At 46.2% G+C, this 14,413-nt stretch overlaps 1 protein-coding gene across 8 annotated transcripts in view; it reads right to left on the bottom strand.

The window, feature by feature from the left end:
* The window catches only part of NACC2 (NACC family member 2), a 119,638-nt gene that overhangs the window by 37,416 nt on the left and 67,809 nt on the right, over positions 1-14,413 (bottom strand). The window contains exon 1 of one of the 8 annotated variants that reach the window (XM_040404809.1): positions 939-1,046. The exons of 3 other annotated variants lie outside the window; for them this stretch is intronic. The gene's annotated coding sequence lies outside the window, so the exon portion shown is untranslated. Of the gene's footprint in view, positions 1-902; positions 1,047-14,413 lie in introns of those variants that run through there. 4 more of the 8 variants (XM_040404816.1, XM_040404813.1, XM_040404817.1 and 1 more) reach the window with 4 other exon arrangements.

Genomic DNA, 14,413 nt, shown 5'->3' on the forward strand with positions numbered 1-14,413 from the left:
CGGCTATGTATCACTGCAGTACCTGGGGGGTGGGGGGGCGACGCTGCAGTCTGGTCAGGGCAGTAGTGATAACGTAGCCCATGGTGCAGACGAAAGCAGCACTCAGACATGTGGCAGACTGTGCGACACCGCAGGGATGTGCAGGCGGCGAGCCGCGCTGTCATACTAACAAGTTCTCTCTCCTCTTCTCTCACATGGAGGGTGCTGCTCCCACCAAACTCCAAATGTGCCAGGATCAGCAAGAACGGCGACAGACTGGCACTGACTTGGCTGGGAGGCAAATTAATTAGACATCAGACTAGCATTTGCCCTCACGCTTGCAAAAAAATTTAAAAAAACACCGACAGCCTCCAGGCAGTCAACCGAGACCGACCTGCCGCAGCTGCTGTGGAGCTCTTAGGTTGGGGGATGCCCAAGTGCCAATCAAAGTTGCTGATGGACAAGCGGGCTTTGCTTGTGCCCTGTGGTGCTGATCTCGGCATCCGAAAAAGCCTCTTATCCATGCTTACAACTCTCACAAGGGCTTTATTATACACCACCACCCCCCTAACATCGACACAGCAGCTGGGTACACAGCATGCAGATACCAGGCAGACAGCATACAGCTGGCACAGACACCGGCAGTCTATAGACAGAGCCCAACGCCATACCGACAGCTTAGAAACCGCTACACGGCACCCTACGCAAACACGGTATTCAATTTGGCGGTCGCCCCTCTCCCCGCAAAATGCCAACGACTGTACTACTTTAGCAGAACGGGTTAATGCCACAGCCAGAGCTCCTTCGCCGGTCTGAACAATGCACAGCTCCTGCCTCCTGGTTGGCAGCCAGTCCAAGCCCCGCTAAAGAAAATCAGCGGCCCCCCCTCCCCGGTTAAAGTAGAAAGCCGTAGAGGATCTTACAAGATGTGCGGCGCAGCTCCTTGGCTCGGTCATTACCTAGTATGGAGGAGCAGTCTCCGCGCGTGTGTTTTCTCCCTAGGTCTTGTGCAAGTTAGTCTGTGAGTCAGCAGTAACACACATGAGGAGATCAGGAGCCCTGCCGAGCTTGATGCAATGAATGTAGACTGGGAGAGAAAAAAAAAAAAAAAAAGAAAGCGAATTTTCTTGGACTCGAGCCCCGGACTGTAATTCAATTGCCTTTACTTTTCAATTACTGCCTAGACTACTGGTAGCCGGAGGCAGGGGATGTGTAACTGTTGCTTACTGCCTGCGAAGGTGCCGTCATAGGGGTCTGCGGATCACATCTGGACAGGAGGATGGTCGAAGGCCATGTGAACCAGCACGACGGCCGAGCGTTGGATGATCAGTGACCGCTGTACTGTCCAGGAGCAGGTCGAGCTCTCAGTCCGTGATGTCTGTGTGGTCCCCTATCCCTTGGTTGTTGTTTTTTTTTGGGTAGGGCCACATGGGTGGCAGATTTACTGCATGCGGAAAATTGGCCGTGTATTATAGTAGCAGCAAAGTGGATGACATTTTATGGCGCACACTACTGGTAGCCAGAGGCAGGGAATGTGTAACCGCACTGCCTGTGAAGGTGCCGACATGGGGGTCTGCGGATCACATCTGGACGGGATGCCCACTGGAGGCCTTTATGAAGGTGCTGGCCCAGGGCTATGTGACCCGAGAACAGTCGGGCGCTGGATGATGGGTGACCGCCGTACTGTCCAGGAGCAGGTCGGGGCCTCTCAGTCCATGATGTGCATGTGTTCCCATATCCCTTGGTTTCTTTTGAGTAGGACCACATGGGTGGCAGATTTTCTGCAGCAGAACGGCACCACATATAGCAGCTGCAAAGTGGATGACATTTTACTGCATAGACTACTGGGAATGTGTAACCGCCGTTTACTGCCTGCAATGGTGCCGACATGGGGGCCTGCCGTTTTGTAAGGATCACATCTGGACAGGATAATGGCTGAAGGCTGAGGGGATGCCCGCTGGAGGCAGTGACCGGGAGCTGCACACAAGGCTATGTGAATCAAGAAACAGTCAGCATGACGGCCGGGCGTTGGGCGGTCAGTGGCCGCTGTACTGTCTGGTAGCAGGTCGGACTCTCCGTCCATGTCCATGGTCACTATGTGGTCCCATATCCCTAGATTTCTTTTGGGTAGCACCATATAGACGGCAGATGATTTTCTGCAATGGAATGGCGTGCAGAAAAATCGGAGGCACATTATAGTAGCGGCAAAGTGGATGAGAATTTAAGGCATAGACCGCTGTTTACTGCCTACAACGGTGCCGACATGGGGGCCTGCGGTTTTGTAAGGATCACATCAAGACAGGATGCCTGCTGAAGGCCTTTATGAAGACTCATGTTCTCAAGCAGCGACGGGAGCTGCCCCGAGGCTATGTGAACCGGTAACAGTAAGCATGAGGGGCTGGCATTGGGTCACCAGTGGTCGCTGCCATCTGTATGGTCCAGGAGCAGGTCAGGCTCTCATTGCGTCTCCATGATTTGTACGTGGTCCTATATCCCTTGGTTTTTTTGGGGTAGGAGCCCACGGGTGGCAGATCTCGTGCAGCAGAACGGCACGCAGTAGTAGCAGCAAAGTAGATGAGATTTTACAGCACAGACTATCCGCATCGCTCCCCTTCATTCTGCCGATCATGGCGTCCTCGTTAACGTAAGATCCTCCTTTCAAGCTTTAAAATGCTACAACTTTCTAATAAACCTGGTGGTTCTACTCTGCCATTTTTCAATATCTCTGCTTGCCGTCAGCTGAAATAAATATTTTGATTGGCATCCAAAGGCTGGAAGACATCTAAGGGTGAGTTCAGACTTGGCAGAACTGCTGCGGGATGTTCATGAAGATACATGTGGACAGAGTTTTTTTAAAGCAAAAATAAATAAAAAATAAAAACTCTCACACGTAGCAAAAGATAAATGACTGCAAATAAACTAAATGCCGCCTCACCCGAATACTTTGCACAGCTGAGGGTCAGCATCCATTCTCTGAATGCTTTTTTCATCATTTTTTGCTTCCATGTGCCCCCCTTGGTGCTGCTGAGAAAAAGCTCTGAGCAGAATCAGCCTCCTTCCCCCCTCTGGCAGCTGAAAACGTAGCTGCAGGAGAAGTCTTCTCAGCTATACTGGCATGCTACTACAGAGGCTGAAAGCCATTTCTACGATCAGACCAATAGGATGTGCCCTAAAAATATCTACACATAAATCTCATGAAATACTCTGTAAAGCTGTGAACTCTCCCAACCAGGAACATCGTAGACCATCAACAGATGAAACTGACCTCAGTCTAAATTCTTTCATAACCGGCTGCCCCTGCTCAGCTCTGATCCTTGTCATTGAGATGCTGCCCCCTAGTGATGAGCATTATAAAAGAAAAAAACTCTGCATAATTAAGACATAAATTAATAAGTATATATGTAGTTAAGGCTGTGGCCCCCCCCCCCCCTTCTCCTTTATAACCCCGTGCGGGACGTGCAGCCAGGTACCCCACCCACCCTCCCCTTTTTTTCTTCAGTTCTCATTGGGGTAGGCCCCCTTTTAGGCCTACCCTCGCCCTTGGCTCCCGGCATTAATCAGCCATCTGTAGGGTCCGGTTTTAGTACGCTCTGGGCCGTCGCCCCAACCACAAGTGATGTAGCAGAGCTAGGTTTGTCATTGGACTCATTGTTAACCTATTATGAAACAGCGCCACCTTTGTGCATGGGCTGTGCTGGTACTGCAGCGCAATTTCACTCACTTGTCTGGGGATGAGCTGGCTGCGGTTCACTAGGCGCGATTACGCCCTTACCCAACACCTTTGTTAATGAGGGCATGGTCTACAGAGGAGTGTGGCCTGTGCAAACGGTCTATGGTATGGTCTCCGACCTGCGGCTCTCTAACTATTGTAAAACTTCAACTCTCAGCAGCGCCTTTGCCATGCATTTACAGTTAGGTCCATATATATTTAGACACTGACACAAATGTTGTTTTTATTACCCGTTTACTAAAACATATTCAAGTTATAGTTATATAATGGACGTGGACATAAAGTCCAGACTTTTAGCTTTCATTTGAGGCTATCCACATTATAATTGGATGAAGGATTTAGGGGTTTCAGCTCCTTTACATGTGGCAACCTGTTTTTAAAAGGGACCAAAAGTAAGTGGACAATTGCCTCAAAGGCCGTTTCATGGGCAATTCCTTCATTATTTTATTCTCCATTAAGCACATAAAAGGCCTGGAGCTGATTTGAGGTGTGGTGCTTGCATTTTGAAGATTTTGCTGAGAAGTAAAAATGCCGGTGAAACAAGCCGTCCTTCATCTGTGAAAACAGAAAAAACCCATCCGAGAAAATGCTACACTATTAGGAGCGGCAAAGTCTACAGTTTGGTACATCCTGAGAAATAAAGCACTGGTGACCTCAGCAACGCGAAAAGACCTGGACGCCCACAGAAGACAACAGTGGTGGATGATGGCAGAATAATTACCATGGTGGAGAGAAGCCCCTTCACGACAGCCGACCAAGTGACCAACGCTCTCCAGGATATAGGCGTATCAATGTCCAAGAGAAGACGGCATGAAAGGGAACACAGAGGGGTCACTGTCACTCATCAGCCTCAAGAATAAGAAGACTAGATTGGACTTTGCTAAATAAATAAAAAACATCTTAAAAAACCAGCACACTTCTGGAAGAACATTCTTTGGACAGATGAAACCAAGATCAACCTCTACCAGAATGATGGAAAGAAAAAAGTATGGTAAAGGCTCGGTACAGCTCATGATCCAAAGCATACCGCGTCATCTGTAGAACACGGCGGAGGCAGTGTGATGCTTGGGCATGCATGGCTGCCGGTGGCCCCGGGGCCCTAGGGTTTATTAATGATGTGACACAGGACAGAAGCCGCCGGATGAATTCTGGGGTTTTCAGAGACATACTGTGTGATCAAATCCAGACAAACTGATCGATCGGCCTTTCGTAATACAGACGGACAATGACCCAAAACATAAAGCCAAAGCAACCCAGGAGTTTATTAAAGCAAAGAAGTGGAATATTCTTGAATGGCCGAGTCAGTCACCGGGTCTGGACCCAATAGAGCGTTTCACTGGTTAAAGACTAAACTTCAGACAGAAAGGAACTGAAAACCGCGGCAGTAAAGACCTGGCCGAGCATTAAACACAGCGTGATGTCCATGAGGTCAAGACCTCAGGCAGTCATTGCCAACAAAGGGTTCTTTAACCAAGTATTAGAAATTAACATTTTATTTACAATTATTTAAATTTGTCCAATTACTTTTGAGCCCCTGAAATGAAGGGATTGAGTCTAAAAAAAATGCTTTAGTTCCTCACGTTTTTTATGCCATCATTTTGTTCGACCCACTGAATTAAAGCTGAAAGTCTGAACTTCAACCGCATCGGAATCCATTGTGGTGAAAAAGGTCGTCTCTGTCCAAATATATATATATGGACCTAACTGTACATGTTCTTCTGAGAACCATGCTCCATGTTGGGAGGTGTAGTACTGGGCATACAGGGTGCATTTGTATTCCTGGGCACATGACACAGAAAAAAGGGACTGGGTAAACTGGTTTGGCAATATAGTGATGCCAAGGTAGCGTCGCCAGTAACCATATTGTCTAGGTATGGAATAGTGCAATGCATACAAAGCAATTTTTTTAAACAAATTTCTAAGCATAAGTGAATTAATTCATCGAAGAGGACCTGGAACCTCTCCTGGCATGTGGCATCGGCAGCACTGACGGGATAGCGTTAGACTGTGCAGGGGACCCCCTCCCCCCCTCCATCTAATTACACCCATCTGGAGCTTTATTGCAAACTGCTAGTAATTCATTCATAACTTCTAGCAGGAATAATAGAGGAACTACACAACATAGAGTCATGAGAATGGCATATAGTTGCCAACTGTCCCTTATAGGGATGAGCGAATCAATAAAGTCGATTTGAATAAAACTTAGTTTAAATACTGTACAGTATTAGAATGTATTGGCTCCAATGAGCAGAAGTTATTCCTTCGCAAAGTCTTGCGAGACTTCAGGTAATAACTTCAGAAATTGATTTATACTGATGGACCTTGGAACCAAACCAGAGTTCGGGAAATGTTTTTTTTTTTTACAGTATAAATCAATTTCTGAAGTTATTACCCAAAGTCTCTCATCGGAGCCAATACATTCTAATACTGTACAGAGCGCTCGCTCCATACAGTATTGAAACAAAGTTTTATGCAAATCAACTTCGGATGTTTCCTCCGCTCATCCCTAGTCCCTTATTTGCTGGGACTGTTCTTGACTTTCAGAGACAGTCCCGACACATTTGCGCTGTCCTGCAAAAAAATGGATGGGGCAGATGCAAACTCCGCCCCCAGGTGGGTGTTTCTGGGGTGTTCCCAGGCCTGACGCTTATATGCCCCTATTTTAACAACTGAAATGTTGGTAAGTATGGAATAGATGCTCCCGAAATTTCATTACATAGTAAAACAGACATGTCAGGAGAGTTGACGGGTCCTCTTTAACAGGTAGTGGCATATTTACTGTGGAGACATACCACAGGACTGCTGGGGCCTACGGGGGAAGGGGGCCCTGCAACAAAGCTTCTGCTTTCTGACAAAAATCCACTGCATTTTCTTGCAGTCACCACTAGAGGGAGCTTAGAGATTTTACAGCTGCCTGAGCTCAATCTTAACTATAAAGTCCTATATACTGAGCTCCCCCTAGTGGTGGCTGCAGACAGCCAAATTTACACTAGAGGGAGCTTAGTGCAAAGAGATTTTACAGCTGCCTGAGCTCAATCATAGTTATAAAGTCCTATATACTGAGCCCCCCCCTAGTGGTGGCTGCAGACAGCCAAAATTACAATAAAATGTATAACATATTTACTGTGTGGAGATGCAAAAGATTTAAAAACATACAAAAAAAAAACAGGGGGAAGGGGGCTTACTCGTTCTGCTATGGTGTTCTATGATATGTCTGCCCCTGACTGAATGTGGAAGTGGTAGAATATTACGATGCTAATGAGAGGCTTTACATTGGATGTGTCAGCAGGTGGAGAGATGGGACCAATACCTATTGGGAGAAGGAGTATGAAGAAAGAGAGGAACCAGGGACATGTTCCTGTATAGTCATCTTGCCTGGCCCTGTCAATCAATAGGAAAAGGGAGGGGCTGGCAGATGAAGCAGGCGGAGCAAGGGTGCACAGAGTGGCCTGGGTCCGCCCTCAGAGCACTTAAGAGCTCATTTGCATATGGATTCAAAGTACAATGTCTGTGAAGGGTGCCTTAAAGGGTCCACGCTAAACAAGAGTCAGACAATCTGGATGCAGCGCTGGCTCTGTGTAGTGTAATTTCCAGGCCCCAATAATTAGATTACGCTTTTATTGGGAAGGACTTTCTGTGCCGAGCTAAATATAATGTCACTATTATTATGACAAGTGAAAGCTCAATTATGTAATGAGAAATAAAAAACAAAACATTATTGATGACCCCCCCTCCCTCCAGTAATATAGACTTGCAGCTCCTGCTCTCCACACTTGCTCCACAGAGCTCACTGCTTCTAGACGTTGCTCACACGGCCTCCTCTTTCCTGCCATTTACAGGTGAAGCCCCCACTGAGGACACCCACGAGATGATTCCCAGGCCGCGAACCCTGACAACTCTCCGTCTCTCTGTTCACACTCCACGCACATTCTCGAAAAATAAACCATGTACACGTGTGTATACAACTCCACAGCAGTGCGACCGGGCGAACAATCATCCTCAACTGTTCTTAAAGGGGCAGCTTCCTCATACAGAATTAAATGTCAAGCAGTCATCCGTATTCATCTACAACGGCTCCAGGCAAGCAGTAATTTCTAAAGGTGGCCTCCAGCCAAACCGTACGCAACCATCTAGGAGCAAGCTGATGCACTGAGGAAGACAGCCAAAGACCAAGCATCTGTCAGTGAACCCTACTCCTACGTGCGCGAAGGTCCAACGGTGAGCAAGTAATCTCCTGTGGAGTTGTGGACACACACTGTACGCAGCTTCCATGTCAAGCTCAAGTGAAGTGGAGTTACTGTACTGTAGTACGGTACTCCTAAAAAGACTTGGACTGTTTGGACCCCCAAGTGTTGGGCAGAATATGGTACATGTTTGGATGTACCGTCGTGGGTAGGTTATTCGGTGAAGGACAGAAGTCTAGCAGTGGCAAGGACCCACAGAGGCACTGGTCCTCTGAAGTCCAGTGGCTGCTGAAGCTTTTTGGATAAGGCCCAGGTGAGGTAGGCTGTAGCAGCCGCAGGGGATAGCCTCACAGAGATTAAAAACAGTAGAGACGGTTCGGACAAAAGCTGAGAGCCATCTTGGGTCTATCCTGAGCCTCTGTAGGACTAGTGATGTTGTGCGCGCTCTCCTTGGCCATGATAAAGAGACCGGTATATCTAAAGTTGAAGTTGATATCAACACAATAGTTCCGAATATTATCCGTCAATTGCAACCACCAAGCATCTTGTACAGCCACATACAAAGCAGCTCAAAAATCTGCAGTGGATTTTGCCGGGCTCCCATGGCAAAACCCCCAACAAATGTGCAATGGGTGCAAAGAGTGAAATCTGTGGCGCATGTCTACGTGATGCATCCACACGGAAAAGAAAATCCACATTGAGTCACAGATAATGTCCTGTGTGGATGTACCTAAAAGCGTCAGTAACCATCAAGCATGCTGTACCTCTACGCAAGAAGTGAATACAGCCTTTTGTTATTCAAAAAGGCTCCTGTGACAATCCTGCGGGGTGCCACTGCCTTACACGACAACTACCATCAGTGTAGATGGAGAGTGGAGGAAGGTTTATGAGATCGCAACGCTCGGAGAAGTAACACATGCAAAATTTTGCTGTATGTAAAGTGGCCATGACAAATCAATGACCGTTATATACAACATGGGACAATGGAGATGGAGCTGAACTAATGTTCTCAGAGCTGAGGACACACAATGCATCTTGGATTCAGTCATATGCTGAAGACCCAAATGTCATGGTCGCTGGCCGTTATGATGAAAAGACCCTTCATAGACAACAGGTCGGTGGAATTCAATACGTTATCTGGTCAACAGAGTCCATTTTTCGAAGACAACAGTTTAGACAATGGAAAAGTTTCCCCAACCATTGTCCGCGGAGTCCATTCTTGCTGCCAAACATAAAGCCAAGCCTTCAATGCGAAAAATATGTTTCACTTGTGAAGTCACGAAGGTTGAGGCTGAGAAATGAAGCAGAGAAATTCCTTTCCATAGCAAAGAAGGGTCAGGGAGAGATTGCGGTGTGTAAAGTATTTTATCAGTGCGAAGACCTGAATGTTCCCAACACCTCTATACAGCAACAGTTTGGGTTATGCCTGTATTGTGTTGTCAACACATCTCCAAGGCAGCAGCGCTTGCAGTACCTTGTCTTCCTATTTCCGCCTTTTGTAAGCTGCGAGGAACTGTTTGTGACATGGTATACTGTACATTAGACCTGTCCAACGCCTCGGCTCTGCTTTGTCCCGAGCAGGATTTATGTTGGCAAGTCCCCAACTTATTTCTGTGTGCATGTCAACAAGATGCCAAAGGAGTGTAGGCCAAGATGGCTGGAGATTACATGAAGGGGAAAGTTCTGGTGTAGTAGTCTTTTTGTTTTGTCCTAATTGGTGGTGGTGGTGATGGCCTCAGGTGTCTGTAACATCTTCTGAAGGAAACTCAAGGACTCCTCAGAGCATCCGAGCCTAAAATACTGGTACAGCTCTCAGCTGATAGTGATCCAATGGAAAAACAGAGATCCCAGGCACTAGAGATTTTGGGTCACATATAACCCAAGCCGTGGTGTCTATCCAAGCTCCTGTTATAGAAAGTCCTATTGAAAATGTTATTAGATACTGTTGGGCCAATGGAAAACCTAGTGCCTGGTCCTAGTTGAGCAGGTAATGTAAGTAAGCACCACCTGTTGGATCAGTATGAGATTAAGGGATCTCTAGTAACTCCCTATTGGATTCATAATGTGATTTTCTTCTGTTGTATGGGATCTAATAATTAAACCCTGTCAGACCAATTTGTGATCTAGTGAGCAGCCCCTTTTGGGTCAGTGGGAGATCTACTGCTTAGCCATTTTTGGGCCAGTGTGTGCTCCAGTGACCTAGTGTAAGATCTTGTGATTAAGCCCTGTCCAGTGCACTCTAGTGATCGGCCACTTCTGGGCCGCTGTGTAATCTAGCGATCAGAACTTTCTGGGCCAGTGTGTGATCTTGTGATTATCTACATCTGGGCCGCTGTGTGATCTAGTGATCGGCCACTTCTGGGCCAGTGTATAATTTACTGTTTGGCCACTTTTGGGACAGAGTGTGATCTATTGATCATCCCCTGTCATATCAGAATGAGATCTAGTGATTAACCCATCAGACCAATGTGATCTATTGATCAGCCCCTTTTGGGCCTGTGTGAGACCATTTCCTGTTGTGTCAGGAGATCTATGGGCAAGTTTAAAATCTAGCAATAAGCCCCAGTTGGATGACTGAGAGATCTAGTGATCGGCCCATGTTGTTCTATGTGAAATCTAGTGTGGTAGTAGTAGGATTGTAAAACGCCATCATCATCTGGTGGCTCTGTAACTCAGGATAAAATTGTGTTAGCCCAGTGGTCTCCAACGTGTGAGGACACGTTGGGTAGTTTCACACGAGCTGGAGAACCACAGGATAGAGATGGCATCTTTAAAGGGATGGTCATCAAGCAGTTAACCAGACTTCAGTCCCTGTATAACCCAGAATTATGGGGATTCAGCGACATCTTACAACACATTCTGACGGGTGGGGCCGAAATTCCAAACCCCTGGATCACATATTCTAAGAGGTGAGGGGCACAATGCAAAACATTATCCCACAAACGGTCACATCTGATCACATGATGGGAAGCGGCAATGAGCATGACCCACACAATGTGTATGTTACATGTTAGTGCCCACGCCGTCTTGTACTTTATTTGGTCTCTTCTGCGTTCCTGTAGGACCGAGACCTCCGGTAACATATGTACAGCGGGGATAACAATGTACGTATTGTCTGAGCAATGGCTGGATACAGAGAAAGATCATGTGAAACAAAGCTCCTGTGTCACACAGATTTCCACATAACCACACACTTGTTAAGGAAACTGGACCTAAAACAAGGGGCACTATTTCGTTTTGGCTGCTTGGGATGTGTAAAGGAAGCGGGTGAAGCAATAATGCCATGGGCACCTTGGAACAAGGAAAAAAAAAAAAAAGGTGATGCCACCTGGCACCTACCGGGATGTGGACCCTTCATGTCTAAAAAGAGTTTATAATCAAAGGGAATAGAATATCTGGGAAATCTGGACCAGATTAGGGTGGTCTTCCGCAGACGGTGTAGTTGGGTTTTGGAGCAACCACAGATTGGACACGATATTTTATTTATATAGCGCTAACATATTCCACAGTGCCGTACAGAGATTTCCATCACTCACATCAGTACCTGTCTCCATAATCTAAATTCATTCACCCACCTCCCGCACCGCTCTTCTTCCAGGCCGTTGGGGTAGCTCTGTGCTGGCTCAGCCTCTCTGCCTGCCCACAGGGCGCCTGCTCCTTTCAGTTCTCAAAGGGCCAATGTGCACACACTAGTCTTCACTAGCCAATGGCTGGTAACCTTGAGGTGCCTAAGGCACCAGGGAGGTGCCTGAGCAATAGGTTCCTAGTCAACTAGTTTCCTTCAAAAAATCTTCTGTATGACATTGTCTGCTCATGTACAGACTTCTGCGCGTTTCCAGGATATTGATCCTCTGCTGCCCGAACTGTGCTCTATATGGACCCTTCACTGCCTGCCCTGACCTCAGCCTGTCACCAACTATGGTGTTGCTTGATTTCCATGGGTCAGCTGTCATCCAAACAGACTACTCCAGGAGGTTGCAGTCTGGTGGTTCCCCTGCTGAAAAGTCTAGATCCCTGTATAGGGGTTAAAGGGTGACGGGACTGTTAGGATAACTCACTTAGGAGTAGCCACAAGTCAAACCTGTTCGGTTGACACAGTGGTTCCACATGTACTGCGTAACACTTGCAGATGTCACTCTTCGAGTCAAACCCAGAACCCCAGCGATGCAACAGTGCTTACCATTGGTATACTCCTCAGCGCTACTCTTTTGCCCTACATTGAAATAAAATACATGTAGGGCAAAATGTAATTGTAAGGCCATTGGGATCAATACCATGCTATGTTTTTCTAATCCTTTATAGCTTCCTAAAAGTTCAAGATGGGTGTCCTCAACTGAAGCGCAATTATGAAGAGCGTCTCTCCCTCTGGAGGATATGTTATTTCTTGTATTACACAGACCAACCCACTGGTTTGAATGGGTACTGTGCATTACCTAATTTTCTCTGGGTAGAGAAATTTCAAAGTACTGCCAGATTTCCTCACAGATTACAGTTGATGGTCGGGGATCCCAGTAGAGGGACATTTTGTGATCTCTTTATTGTGAAGGGACTCTTCTAAAAAGAAAGTATTTTCCAAAGTTGAGAACTTCTTGAAATAAACCACATTTGTCGTTAACACCTATCAAGAAGTATTAACTTTTACAATTCGATACCGTGACCACAGAACCATAAAAAGCTCTTACTAAAAAGCTCCTCATGGCCATAGCGTCTCAAGATGATGAGTTGGTTGTAGTTGGGGCAGGTAGAGTATGTGCAGGTCTGCAGTCAGGGTGGTGGATCTTGTTGAGCTCAGAAGGAGCAAAATGCTGGCAGAGAGGATGGGGCATGTGGTTCAGTACTGCTCGGACTCCATAGAATTAGTCATCCTAACTTCTACAGCAGATGTACAACTTGGATATGGTTGCAGAAGTTCATTACCAAGTGAGTCTGAAGTTTGGTAAGAGGACATGGTGAAAAAACCATCTCAAGAAATACTTGGAGCTCACCACTAGGACATGATCTTGCGACAGTAGACATCTCTACTAATGTGTTTCTTCATAGGCACTGAATACAGAACGATGGGAGCAGATCTTCTTAGGTTTGGGAACACAAAGCTTTTCACTGTATATACATAAAACACTCCATGGTTTCAGAAAGGCATGCCACAGGGTAAACATGAGGTCCAAAGATCACCATGGTAAATTATGTCAACTCCTTTAACAACCTGCCACATATTGTGTGAAAGTAATCGTCTTCAAGAAGAAGTAACTTCTGAAGCAGAACTATTCCTGGAGGACGCTTTCAATTTCAGCCACAGATGTGTATCTGCTTGGTGTTGATGAATTGGAAAGCTTTCGTCATACACTGAATTTTGTGGTTGGGCACGTTACCTGATAAAGAAACAGAACTGGTCTCCAAAGCATGCTGAACCTCTCTCATTGCAATTTCACAATCCCATGGACTGTGGTAAAGTTTCACATAGTGCCCTATCTGGACAAGACTCATTCTACTTTTCATGGTCTATGGATACTACTGTTTATTCAAAGTCTAGGGAAGATTTGGCCCTACAGGACAGCCCTGATTATGAGGGTGTCCATCTTCCTTGAGCTGCTGTTAACATTTACAGAGATGCTTTGTAGCAGCTACATGGACCATAGACACAATAGACTAGAGATGACTGACTTCTATGGGAGAGTGTTGCGAGCATGCTCTGTGAACTGTGCAGAGGGCATTGGGCAGGGATGGGGAGTAGGTAAGCTGTGAATATTACCTATTGTAAATGATGGATCCTGTGTTATCTATGTATACAGTATGTGTCATCTTTGTCATCGTAATATGGCCTGTGAAGATAATGAGATGACAAGTAATCTCACAGAACAGGAAGTGTTACCCTTTAATGAGGCTCAGTGGCCAGAATGAAAACTGCATTATTTTAGGACTTTTTTTTTTTTTTTTTTACATCAAACATAGTGACATGGAAAATTAAAAATAACAGCACCAACAATTCTTAAAAAATGTAATATAAAAATATATTTTTTTTTATAACATTTTTATTGTGAAAGACATTTATCTGTAATGTAATCACCCTGTTAGCGTATGCCCCCCCCCGCCCCCCCCCCCAGTACACATACAGATTGTGGTCAACATGACCAATTAGCGCCATGTCACCGAGAGAGATAATATCTTCTCATAGCCAATTAGATAAAGGTCATGTACAGTTAGACACAGTATTATCCATTCAACATGATATAATAACCATATAAACTGGGTTGGGAGGAGGGGGGGAGAGAAAACGCGGGGGGGGGGGGGGGGGGGGGGTACAGGGAAAGTGAATTGTTCCTGTCAGGAATGTTAGAATACAAAGTGTAATGAAGGTTGAGTGATACACACTTGCGGGCTCCCATAAGCTATATGGAGTTCTGAATATCTGGGTCAAGGCCTCTGTATTTCAGCCAAGGATTCCATATGGCTTCAAATGTATTTGTTGAGTGGGGTTCCCAGTGGGCCAGTTGCTCAAAGCGAAGAATTAAAGGGTTGTCCA

This window comes from Bufo bufo, chromosome 8 (genome assembly GCF_905171765.1).
Source record: "Bufo bufo chromosome 8, aBufBuf1.1, whole genome shotgun sequence".
In the NCBI taxonomy this organism is placed as follows: Eukaryota; Metazoa; Chordata; class Amphibia; order Anura; family Bufonidae; genus Bufo; species Bufo bufo.